Genomic DNA, 14,079 nt, shown 5'->3' with positions numbered 1-14,079 from the left:
ACTACCACAAGAATAGATCTAAACCCCTCAGACTTCGGTAAGGCAGAAATGAAATCTAGAGAGACACTTTCCCACGGTCGCTCTGATGGAGGCAGAGGTTCCAACAACCCGCTTGGTGTCTTGTTTTCAATCTTATCTTGTTAGCACACAAGACAAGTCTTCACATAGCTCTCTACTTCATCTCTCATTTGAGGCCAATAATAAGAAGATTCAATGAGTGCCAAGGTCCTTCGCTGACCTTCGTGACCAGCCCACTTGGTGTCGTGGCATTCTCTCACTAATTTTCTTCTTAGATTTTCCCATTTAGGGACGTATAGTCTTCTCCCTTTAGTGTAAAGAAGGTCATTTTCTAGCCAAAATCGTTTGGTCTTACCTTCTCTAGCCAACTCCACCAACTTCTTGGCTAATGGATCGTGATGTAACCCTTCCTTGATGGTGTGCACAATATCTCCTTCAACCATAGAAATGGCCGCCAATTCAGCCTTGCGACTCAGCGCATCTGCTACCACATTAGTCTTGCCTGACTTGTATTCAAACTCAAAATCAAACTCAGCCAAGAAGTCCTGCCACCTAGCTTGTTTGGGGCTCAACTTCTTTTGAGTTTGGAAGTAGCTTATAGCCACATTGTCTGTCTTGACGATAAAGTGTGAACCAAGCAAGTAGTGACGCCAAGTTCTCAAATAATGCACTACCGCGGTCATCTCCTTCTCTTGGACGGTGTATCGCCTCTCTGTATCATTCAACTTGCGACTCTCAAAGGCAATTGGGTGTCCTTCTTGCATTAGAACCCCTCAAATGGCATAGTCAGAAGCATCAGTGTGGACTTCAAATACCTTTGAGTAGTCGGGTAGTGCTAGTACTGGACCTTCTGTGATAGCAGCCTTCAACTCATCAAAGGCCTTTTGACACTCCTTTGACCATTCCCAAGTGTGATTCTTCTTGAGAAGATCAGTTAATGGTGTAGCCTTGGCGGAGTATCCCTTGATAAACCTCCGATAGTAATTGGCCAACCCAAGAAATGACCTCAATTCAGATACCTTGTTTGGTGGCTCCCACTCTTTGATAGCCTTCACCTTTTCTTGATCCATGCAGAGAGTTCCACCTTTAATGATGTGTCCCAAGAAGTGGACTTCATCCCTTGCAAAGGAACACTTTTCCTTCTTCACATATAGGTTATTCTCTCGCAAGATCTTGAACACGGTTCGTAAGTGTTCTACATGTTCCTCCAAAGTATTGCTATAGACAACAATGTCATCCAAGTAGACCACTACAAACCGATCAAGGTAAGGTCGAAAGATCTCGTTCATCAAGGTGCAGAAGGTCGTAGGAGCATTGGTCAAGCCAAAAGGCATTACCAACCACTCATACGATCCATACCTCGTGACACACGTGGTCTTAGGCTCATCACCATCAGTAATTCTCACTTGATGATATCCTGACCTCAAATCTAGCTTTGAGAACTACTTGACTCTACCAAGTTGATCAAACAAATCAGCTATCAAAGGAATGGGGTATTTGTTCTTGATGGTTATCTTGTTCAGTGCTCGATAGTCGATGCATAGTCTTAATGAACCATCATGCTTCTTTTGGAACAAGACGGGTGCGCCATAAGGTACCTTCGATGGACGGATGAATCCAGCATCTAGCAAATCCTTGAGTTGCTTCTTCAACTCTTCAAGTTCTGGTGGTGCCATCTGATAAGGTGTTGAGGCGGGCAGCTTTGCTCCTGACTCCAATTCAATCTTGTGGTCCACCTTCCTCTTAGGTGGTAGTTGTTTTGGCAACTTGGGAGGCATCACATCCTTATTTTCTTTAAGAACTTCCTTGATTTTGGGAGGAATGTCTTCTCTTTCAGATGTTGACTCCTCTTGTAATAGAGCCAAATATGTAATCTCTCCCTTCTTGAACCCTTTTCTTGAGTTGCATAGCAGAGAGTATCGGTGGCCCTCCAACTTTAGAGACTGTAGGGACCATGCATGGAGACCCTTTCTCCATGACGCATACTACGTCGTAGTATAGCATAGGTATTATATTTGCCTTTCTTTGCAAATCGAGCCCGATGACTATTTTAAAATCATCCATGGGTGCTACTGAGAAATCTACAAGACCCTTCCAAGAACCAAGAGTCATCTCAACCCCTTTTGCTACTCCCTTAACGGGTTCACCCTTGGTGTTCACGGGTTTGAACCAACCATTCTTTTCGATGATCTTCAACCCAAGCCTCTTTGCTTCATCAGGCGTGATGAAGTTGTGTGTAGCACCAGTGTCGATCATAGCCATGACAGGTTTTTCATTGATAAAGGCTTTGACATACATAAGCCTTTCTTTTCTGCGGTGCTTGCCTCTTTGCCCTTCACAGCATTTATGTGTTGGATGGATCCAACACACTCAGTTACTTGAGTTTGGGCCTCTCGTTCCTCAGCGATAGATGCCAGAGTCCTTAACTTGGGACAGTCCTTCATTTGGTGTGGTCCCTTACACATGAAGCATCCTCCTTTAGGTATGAAAGCCTTCTTCTTTTCCTCGTACTCTTTCTTTGAAGAGTATTTTCCTTCCTTCTTGGTTGAGAAACTCTTCCCCTTGTCTTCCCCACTTTTAGTAGAACTAGGCTTGGAAGAAGACTTGGGTTTAGAGTCTCCCCTATGATACTCAGTGAGTGATTTGGCCACCACGATGGCCTCATCGACATCCTTAACATTCCTTCTTTGTAGTTCTTGCTTTGCCCAAGGTTGGAGTCAATCAATGAAGAAGAACAATGCATCCTCTGATGCTAAGTTGGGGATTTGAAGTGTGAGAGTAGTGAACTCCTTTACATAGTCGCTAATCGTACTCTTGTGCTTCAACTCCCTCAACTTCTTCCTTGCTTCATAAACCACATTCTCAGGGAAGAATTGTCTTCTCAACTCCCTTTTGAAATCTTCCCATGTGGTTATGTTGCAAGTACCCTTCTCCATATCTACGCTCTTTCTCCTCCACCACAAAGTAGCATTATCAGAAAGATAGAGAGCTGCAGTGCGTACCTTTATTGCTTCTTCGACCACCCCTTGGCCTTCAAAGTACCTTTCCATTTGCCATAGGAAGTTCTCCACCTCTCGAGCGTCCTTCACGCCCTTGAACTCCTTTGGCTTTGGGAGATCAATCTTTGTCATCTCCCTTATAATGGTTGGTCGAGATTTTGCCTCCTCAAACCAAACTCGAACTTCCTCAAATAGCTTCAAGGAATTCTCAAGCTTCTCTTCGATTTGGAGCATGCTTTCTTTGAAAGCATCTAATTCTCCCAACACGTGAGCCTCGAGGGTCTCCTTATCATGTTCTATCCTTTGGAAGCGCTCATCCATAGAGGATAGAACATTTTCTAACATAGAAACTCTTTCTTCTAAGAAGTTAGAGTCCTTACCTCTAGGCTCACTTGAAGAATGGATCTTCTTGCCTCCCCATTGAGAAGGAATAGCATCCCTTCCCCTTTGAGACTCAACATGCTCCATGGTGATATTAGAAGCCATACCCACAAACCACTTGTGCTCCCTCTCGAACCTTACTCGGATACCAAGTTGTCACGGCCTTGGACACACTCCAACGCTACCGTGCCGGCACTCAGACTTACTCAACCTCTTGAGCTAAGACCAAGTCAGCCTAACCCTAAATACTTAGCAAGAAAGCTAAGAACACAAGAGAACACAAGAAAAAGGAAGCTTGGTGGAAAGAACACTTTAGTACTCAAGTGTGGTTACAAATGATTCACACACCCTCACACTAACTCTTACCTCCTATTTATAGCCATCCACCTCCTCAATGGATGGTTAGGATTAAATCTAATCAATGGTCTAGATTAATCATCTAGAACCTTCTTTATAAATATCTATCCTACCACTACTTTCTAAATACTTCTAGATTGTTCCATACAACTCTTCATACTTTTATATCAATCCACACTCTTCTAGAATATTTTATGATCTTCTAGAGTCTTCTAGAACCTTCTAGGGTATTCCAGAAATTTCCAGAAACTTCTAGGACATTCTAGAACATTCCAGAACTATCTAAAGTATTCTCAAACACTCCAGAAAATTATACAAACACCGTTAAATCTAACCTCCTAAAAATTTACCGTGACAAGGTGCTGGTAAAAGGTATGCGTTACTTTTTTTTTTTACTTAAAGCTTGTTTGTGTTTTGGGCCTTGTGGCATTGAGAGGATCGGCATGTTGGAATTGAACTTTCTAATCTGTATACATGTGGTGGACTTTGTAATGAATTTATTGATTTTGTAATAAATGTAGGCTTACAACATGAATTGGTTGTGTCTATAATGTGTAAACAATGATGTGTTCATAGAATTGATTTTGGTTAATGAGTTTATAGAATTGATTTGTTGTGACGATAATGAACGTGAAATTAAATTTTAAATCATAAATCATAAATCCTAAATCGTAAATCATAAATCCTAAACTAAAAGTTTAGTGTTTAAGATCTATAAATTTAATTTTATAGAGTTAATTTTAAATAAAAGTGAGTTTGTGTCAATATAATTTATATTTAACAATTTTATATAAAATGAACGTTTGTAGAATGAATATTATTTGAATAATATTAATTAAAAAATTAAAATATTTTTAGAGCGATAATTAGTAAAAGAAAATATGATATTAAATTATAATATAATTTTTTTAAACATATTTCTTTTTTAGTATTTTTTAGTATGTTTTTGTATAATTTTTTTTGTAGCACTCTTATTATTCTTTTTTGGTATGGTATAATTTTTTAGTATTATCATTTATGGCTAATTTTTGTTTAATTTATTCTGTCTAATAAAATTAATTATTCATTTTATAAAAAAATAATAACAATAATCGTAATAAACTGAAACCACACTTAAAACATTGTACTCCCAATTGAAGATATATACAACCTTATATTATAGAATGTTTACTAGAGAGGTCTTGAATTTATAGTGTTATAATTCATTCGATATATCAATAATTGTACTGACCAGACAATCGGATTCTATTATTATTTATAGCTAATTTTGTATTTAATTTATCATTTCTAATAAGATCAATGATAAATCATTCATATTATAAGAGAATTACAATAAAATACAATACATAAACTTTATAATAATTGATTTTATAAAATTATGCAAAAAAATTAAAATTCGTACTTTATAGTATACTCTTAGTACTATTTTATTTAATACTATTTTAGATTATTATAACTTTTCATTACTTATAATTCTTTAATTATGTTATAGTTAGTTTTTAATTTGATTTATTCTTTATAGTGGGATAAAAAATTATTAAGGTGAATTAGGGCAAAATTTTTTAATTATGAAAATCCAGAATGTGTTATTCCTAGTTATAGAAAAATAGGGGTGCTTCTTATAGATATGGAGACAAAATTTATTTTTTAAATTAAAATTCATAAGGAGACAAATTTGTTTGGAATACAAAATTTAGAGTACGGTTTGATGGTCAAGAAAAAAACTGAACTTAAGATTTGTGGATGGAAATAAATTTTTTTCATTGTAAAGCAAGTTGTAGAAAGTGATTAGTATGTTTAAAGAATGTTTGAACACTAAAACACAAATCTGAAGGTCAGATTTGTATATATAAAAATATTGAAATTTTGAAAAAAAATTTGATCATAATATTTGTGTTCAAACATTTTTCAAACATGCTAACTGGATCGTACGATTTGCTTTATGTAAGAACCGAATTTTAGAATAAAATAATAAATTGATTAATTAGAATAAAATAATAATTTAATCGCTCGAGCTAAGTTCGAAAATATAGAAATATTAATTTAAAAATATAAAGGTGAAATTTAAATTTAGTAAATTTTTTCGAACGAAAAAAAAGTATTTTTCTGCTGAAATATGCGTAAAAATGCGTACTGTAGCCAGCAGTATCGGCTTAAATCTGTCCGGTTTTGGTACCACGCGAGAGTAATAAAAACTATAAAAAAAAACTTAGAAAAATATTTAAAGTTGAAAATCGGGCACTAATTCTAAATGTTTGGCCTAAAGTTAAGCAAAACGAGCCAAAAACGCTAACAGGTTGGATCAGACCCAAGTTGGGCCCAAACCCACATATATAAACAATTTTAGTTAGCCAAACTAGCTCATAACTCACACACACACACTAAACCTAGCAGTTGGAAATTGAGAGAGAGAAAGGAGAAGAAATACTATTCACTTTCATCTTCATTTGCTTGTATCTTGAGTTACAGTGCTCCGATTCGCGTCCCATTTGCGGCCACGTGAAGCTTTCGCCGAGCCCGTCAATTATAACGAGGTATTATGGTAAGATTTTTGAAAATCTCTGCCTAGTTCTCAGCCCTTGTGAATTTCGAATTTAAGATTTTGGTTTTGAGTGATTTTTTGTGATTTGGTTGTTTAGGTGCCAACCAATAGTGAAAAATTTTTGGGTTTCACCCCAATTTACAGTGGGTAAGATAATATTGCCTTAAACCCTCATAAAATTATGATTTTTGATGAATCCTAGGATTTATGTTGGGAATATTACTTGTGCATAGCTTGAAATTGTGATTGTTGGAGTTGATTCGGAGCTTTGGCTTATTGTTGGTGATTGAGGCTTGTTCAGACTCAATTTGGTATTTTGATGCATATTGGGAATCGGTCAAGGTATGGTTTTGGTTTTCTCTATGTAATATGTAATGTTTCGTGACACTTAGACTAGTGGACCTTAAGATATAATTGAATTGGTTGTTGATAATTGTTGGATTGATGATGTATGATGATTTGATGCATGTGATGATTTTGATGAGATTATGATATTGTTGTTAATGAATGATATTGAGTATTGATATTGGGGTTGAATAATGATAATTGTAAGGATTGAAGATGAGATAGGATGAATGTCATTTATGATTGGTTGAATTGTGCAAAATTGTTGATATTGATATCTTGATTTGAAAGTTTGTGGTTTTGTTGAATTATAGTGAAAAAAGGTGAAAAGATTGAGGAAAATAAGTATGAAAATGATTGAAGTGCAATGAAATGGTAAATTGTAGTGTGTGGTAGTGTTTTTGATGAAATTGAGTAGGTTTTGATTGGTTTGGTTTTGGAAGTTTTGAAAACTAGAGAATGTTGTATGGTTTTGTAAAACTCGTTTTTAATGAACTTTGACAGATCATAACTTGAGCCTCGAATTTTGAATTGAGTGATTTTTGTTTTAAATTAAAGATGATTTCAAGAGCTTTAAAATTATATAAAGTTTGAGGAAAATAAAATTTTGTAGAGGAAGTTATGAGCATTTGAAGTTTGGTATAAAAATCTGATTTTTGCAACTTTAAAGAATTAAAGTTTTTCCAAGTCTCACAAGGCTTGCGTACACGAGACTATGCATGCAACGCGAGCATTCTCCACTGTCTGGGGGTCTCGCGTACATGGACACAAGCTTGCGTATGCGAGTATGCAATTACAAGGCTTGCGTACGTGAATTGTAACATGCAACGCGAGCATTCCATTATGTTTTGGAACACTCGCGTACGCGAACAGGGTGCCGCGTATACAGACGTCCAAATTTTGACTTGTGCATACGTGGGACAGGGGTTAGCGTACACAAAACTCCTATTTTGCTGAAAATATGTTTTTCTTCATTTTTAAGAGTTCTCTAATTTTCCAAACTTCTTTAACTTCTCATTAAGATTTATAGCTAGTGATTAGGCTCTAAGACTAGTATAGATGAGTTTATGATTTGAGATAGTAAATTTATATATAGGTTTAGAAGATGGTGAATTAGGCTTGGTATGTCAATTAGGTGAAATTGTCTTATGAGCTGATGGGGAGCCGGGTTGATAATGAACTTGTGATATTGCGGATGGATGATGAGATTGAAACTTGATAATGAATGATTATGGTTAAGGGGATAAGTATAAATAGACTTGTGCTATGAGTAGTGACCTCTGAGACTAATTATGTATTTGTGACATACATTATTTTGGTAAGTCACTATGCAGCTTGAGTAAGGGCTGTGGTAGTCTCGTGCTTGCCAAGATAGCGGTGCCGGCATAGGGGTCGAGGCAGTCTCCCACCTACGTTGAGATGTGAGGACTGAGCTAGTTTCCCACTCATACAACCTTTCTACCGCTAGAGTGCCCGAGTTCACTATAATCCGAAAGAGTGTGCCTGACACTATAATTCACGAGGTGCAAGATAAAATGTTGGGTACTGGAAAGAGTGAGTAGGGCACTATAACCCTAGTCATGGCAGAAAGGCAACATCTCAGAGATGTGTCAAGTTGGCATTTTAAACCGACAAGTGATATCACGAGCCAAATAAGATAGAGATTCATCATATGCATCTTTTACATGCTTGCTTGCTTTGATTACTTGAGTTGTGCTTATTTGAATAACATGCCTAAATGCTAGTTGATTTACCTGCTATATATATATAATATTTGTGCTTTACTTGTTTGCATTAAATGTGTTTTACTGGCATTGAGGAGGATTGGTAGACGGTGACGATGGGATCGCACGGAGGGTAGGTTGGTAAAAGCTGTGTGACAGCGTTGACTAGTTTAGTTAGAACTTAGAAATCCCCTAAGTTAGAATATCCTTATTATGATTTATATTTTATATTTCGTTAAACTTGAATATCTATTTGATGTGAAGTTCTAGGATTGTTTTTGACATCCCAAAACCTTATATCTTACATATTGGGCACTGTTACTATACTAAGAATCTCCGGTTCTCATACCATATTCTGTTGTTATTTTTCAGATGCAGGTCGTAATCCACATCGGTGAGTTGAGGGATGGTGACAAAGCGGATGATCTTTTGGTATCTTTTTGTATTTTGATTATCATGTAGTTTTCTCACTTTTGCACTTTATATTTGGTTGCCTTAAAGGCTAAACTTGAAAGACAGGATGTAGATGCTATTTTAAATAAAATATTCTATTAAGTCTGTATATAACTAGTTAGTCTAAACTCCACGAGCTGTGACTAGTATTCTTTTGGCTATTATACTTATATATATATATATATATATATATATATATATATATATATATATATATCCCTTGTGATCTTTTGTATCCTTATCTTATGTATCTTATCTTTGCGCTTTTAATTATCGTATGAACGCATCGCGCTTTTCTATTTCTCTTTTGAGATGTAATTTTTCATTGGCTTTCTCGTATTATTATTATTATAGCGGTCAAGAGTAACCAAATTTTGACTTACCTGTGTAAGAAGGACACGTGGCAACAATAATAATTATGATTTATGGATGATTTCATTAGGTGGATGAGTGTTGTATGTATCGCAAGGTACATCTATAATTACATTTCTAAAAAAGTTCTCCATGTATATGAACTTTATATGTAATTAGATAAAGACAAACATCAAACAATTGCTATTTTTTTAAAAAAATTAATCTAATATAAGATATTATCTAATTCTTCTTAACAAAATATTTTCTCAAATTAGTAAAGTTATTTTTGTTCAAAAAAATTTATTATTTAATTAGACAAAATATATTTTGAAAATAAAAATTCCATTAAAGTAATGAGAGTAGTTTTAATGATTGCGTACGTGATGAGCGGATAATTTATACGCTTTTTGGCATTGTTTTTAGGTAGTTTTTAGTATGATCTAGTTACTTTTAGGGATGTTTTCATTAGTTTTTATGCTAAATTCAAATTTATGGACTTTACTATGAGTTTGTGTGTTTTTCTGTGATTTCAGGTATATTCTGGCTGAAATTGAGGGACCTGAGCAAAACTCTTATAAGAAGGCTGACAAAGGACTGCTAATGCTGTTGGATTCTGACCTCCCTGCACTTGAAATGGATTTTTTGGAGCTACAGAACTCCAAATGGCGTGCTCTTAATGGCGTTGGAAAGTAGACATCTAGATCTTTCCAGCAATATATAATAGTTCATACTTTATTAGTGATTAGACGACGTAAACTGGCGCTCAACGCCAGTTCCATGCTGCATTCTGGAGTCAAATGCCAGAAATCCGTCACGAACCAGAGTTGAACGCCAAAAACACGTTACAACTTGGCGTTCAACTCCAAAAGAAGCCTCAACTCGTGTAAAGATCAAGCTCAGCCCAAACACACACCAAGTGGGCCCCGAAAGTGGATTTATGCATCAATTACTTACTTCTGTAAACCCTAGTAACTAGTCTAGTATAAATAGGATAATTTACTATAGTATTAGACATCTTTGATCAGTTTATGCAATCTTAGAAATTGGGGGCTGGCCATTCGGCCATGCCTGAACCTTCATCACTTATGTATTTTCAACGGTGGAGTTTCTACACACCATAGATTAAGGGTGTGGAGCTCTGCTGTACCTCAAGTTTTAATGCAATTACTATTATTTTCTATTCAATTTCGCTTATTCCTGTTCTAAGATATTCATTGCACTTCAACATGATGAATGTGATTATCCGTGACACTCATCATCATTCTCACCTATGAACGCGTGACTGACAACCATATCCGTTCTACTTTAGACCGGGCGCATATCTCTTGGATTCCTTAATCAGAATCTTCGTGGTATAAGCTAGATTCATGGCGGCATTCATGGGAATCCGGAAAGTCTAACCTTGTCTGTGGTATTCCGAGTAGGATTCCGGGATTGAATGACTGTGACGAGCTTCAAACTCGCGATTGCTGGGCGTGATGACAAACGCAAAAGAATCAAGAGATTCTATTCCAACATGATCGAGAACCGACAGATGATTAGCCGTGCTGTGACAGAGCATTTGGACCATTTTCACTGAGAGGATAGGATGTAGCCATTGACAACGGTGATGCCCTACATACAACTTGCCATAGAAAGGAGTGACAAAGATTGGATAAAAGCAGTAGGAAAGTAGAGATTCAGAAGGAACACAGCACCTCCATGCACTTATTTGAAATTCCCACAATTGAATTACATGAGTAACTCTATCTTTACTTTCTGTTTATCTATTATTAATATTCGAAAACTCATAACCATTTATTATCCGCCTGACTGAGATTTACAAGGTGACCATAACTTGCTTCATACTAACAATCTCTGTGGGATCGACCCTTACTCACGTAAGGTATTACTTGGATGACCCAGTACACTTGCTGGTTAGTTGTGCGGAGTTGTGACAAAGTGTGATTTATGTTTGAGAGCACCAAGTCTTTGGAGCCATTGTTGATGATAACAATTTTGCCTACCAAGTTTTTGGCGCCGTTGCCGGGGATTGTTCGAGGTTGGACAACTAACAGTTCATCTTGTTGCTCAGATTAGGTAATTTTCTTTTTATTTTCTTTTCAAAAAAGTTTTCAAAAATATTTTTCAAAATTTTTCACCTGTTTTCGAAAATTTTCAGAGTTTTCAAGAATGAATCCTAGAGTTTCATATAACATGTTTTAGCTTGGCTGGCTATTAAGCCATGGCTAATTCACAGGATTTTGATTGAGGACTATGAATTCATTACTCCCTTTTTCCAAAATATGTTTTCGAAAAATATACAAAAATACAAAAAAATTATAAAATCATAAAAATAAAAAATATTTTGTGTTTCTTGTTTGAGTCTTGAGTCAAATTTTGAGTTTGGTGTCAATTGCATTTTTTTTAAACTTATTATTATGCATTTTTCGAAAATTCATGCATTCATAGTGTTCTTCATGATCTTCAAGTTGTTCTTGATAAAGTCTTCTTGTTTGATCTTTAGATTTTCTTGTTTTGTATTGTATGATGTTTTTCATGTGCATTTTTGCATTCATATTTTCTAAGCATTAAAAATTTCTAAGTTTGGTGCCTTGCATGTTTTCTTTGCATCAAAAATTTTTTCAAAAATATGTTCTTGATGTTCATCATGATCTTCAAAGTGTTCTTGGTGTTCATCTTGACATTCATAGTATTCTTGCATGCATGATGTGTTTTGATCCAAAATTTTCATGTTTTGGGTCATAATTATGTTTTTCTCACTCATCATTAAAAATTCAAAAATAAAAAATATATCTTTTCCTTTTTTCTCTCAAAATTTCGAAAATTTGGGTTGACTTAGTCAAAAAAATTTTTAAAATTAGTTGTTTCTTGTAAGTTAAGTCAAATTTTCAAATTTTAAAAATCTTATCTTTTCAAAACTTTTTCAAAAATTAAATCTTTATCATTTTTCTTATTTATTTTCGAAAATTCTTTAAAATATTTTTCAAAAATCTTTTTCTTAATTTTATCTTTATTTTCGAAAATTATGCTAACAATTAATGTGATTGGTTCAAAAATTTAAAGTTTGTTACTTTTTCTTGTTAAGAAAGGTTCAATCTTTAAATTCTAGAATCTTATCTTTTAGTTTCTTGTTAGTTAAGTAATTAATTTTAATTTTATAAATTAAATCTATCTTATCTTATCTCTTATATTATATCTTTTTCAAAATTTTATCTTTTTCAAAAATTTGATTTCAAAATATCTTCCTATCTTCTTATCTTTTCAAAATTGACTTTCAAATCTTTTTCAATTAACTAACCAACTTTTTGTTTGTTTCTTATCTTTTTCAAAACCACCTAACTACTTTTCACTCTCTAATTTTCGAAAATATCTCCCCCTTTTTCAAAATTCTTTTTAATTAATTAATTGTTTCAAATTTTAATTTTAATTTTATTTCTTATTTTAATTTTCGAAAATCATTAACCCCTTTTCAAAATTTATTTTCGAAAATCTCTCTCTCCTCTTCTTCTATTTATTTATTTATTCACTAACACTTCTCTTCATCTCAAATCACTGCATCTATCCTCACCCTTGTGTTTGGATTCTCTATTCTTCTTCACTCTTATTCCCTTTCTTCTTCTACTAATAATAAGGAACCTCTTTACTGTGACATAGAGGATTCCTCTTCCTTTTCTGTTCTCTTCTTTCTCATATGAGCAGGAACAAGGAAAAATGCATTCGTGTTGAAACTGATCCTGAACCTGAAAGGACTCTGAAGAGGAAATTAAGAGAAGCTAAATTACAACAATCCAGAGACAACCTTACTGAAATTTTCGAACAAGAAAAGGAGATGGTAGCCGAACCTAACAACAATGATGCAAGGAGGATGATTGGTGACTATACTAAACCCACGTCCAAATTTGATGGAAGAAGCATCTCAATTCCTGCCATTGGAGCAAACAATTTTGAGCTGAAACCTCAACTAGTTGCTCTGATGCAACAGAACTACAAGTTTCATGGACTTCCATCAGAAGATCCCTACTAGTTCTTAACTGAGTTCTTGCAGATCTGTGAGACTATTAAGACTAATGGAGTAAATCCTGAAGTTTACAGGCTCATGCTTTTCCCTTTTACTGTAAGAGACAGAGCTAGAGCATGGTTGGACTCTCAACCTAAAGATAGCCTGGACTCCTGGGATAAGCTGGTCACGACCTTCTTGGCTAAATTCTTTCCTCCTCAAAAGCTGAGCAAGCTTAGAGTGGATGTTCAGACCTTCAAACAAAAAGATGGTGAATCCCTCTATGAAGCTTGGGAAAGATACAAGCAGATGACCAAAAGATGTCCTTCTGACATGTTTTCAGAATGGACCATGATAGATATATTCTATTATGGTCTATCTGAGTTCTCTAAGATGTCACTGGACCATTCTGCAGGTGGATCCATTCATCTAAAGAAAACGTCTACAGAGGCTCAAGAACTTATTGACATGGTTGTAAATAACCAGTTCATGTACACTTCTGAGAGGAATTCCGTGAATAATGGGACGCCTCAAAGGAAGGGAGTTCTTGAAATTGATGCTCTGAATGCCATATTGGCTCAGAACAAAATGTTGACTCAGCAAGTCAACATGATTTCTCAAAGTCTGAATGGATGGCAAAATGCATCCAACAGTACTAAAGAGGCATCTTCTGAAGAAGAAGCTTATGATCCTGAGAACCCTGCAATGGCAGAGGTAAATTACATAGGTGAACCTTATGAAAACACCTATAATTCATCATGGAGAAATCATCCAAATTTCTCATGGAAGGATCAACAAAAGCCTCAATAAGGCTTTAATAATGGTGGAAGAAATAGGTTTAGCAATAGCAAGCCTTTTCCATCATTTTCTCAGCAACAGACAGAGAATTCTGAACATAGCTCCTCT

The 14,079-nt window shown here is 35.2% G+C and overlaps 1 non-coding gene across 1 annotated transcript; it reads right to left on the bottom strand.

Moving 5' to 3' along the window:
• Positions 1 to 13,404: 13,404 nt before the first annotated feature.
• On the bottom strand, positions 13,405 to 13,508 carry LOC130971066 (small nucleolar RNA R71). Its single transcript, XR_009082301.1, has one exon. It is a non-coding gene; the product is annotated as a small nucleolar RNA R71 (small nucleolar RNA).
• Positions 13,509 to 14,079: the final 571 nt, after the last annotated feature.

This window comes from Arachis stenosperma, chromosome 3 (genome assembly GCF_014773155.1).
Source record: "Arachis stenosperma cultivar V10309 chromosome 3, arast.V10309.gnm1.PFL2, whole genome shotgun sequence".
Taxonomy (NCBI): Eukaryota; Viridiplantae; Streptophyta; class Magnoliopsida; order Fabales; family Fabaceae; genus Arachis; species Arachis stenosperma.
Note: the sequence above shows the minus strand (reverse complement) of the source record. Positions and strands in the feature narration are given on the sequence as shown.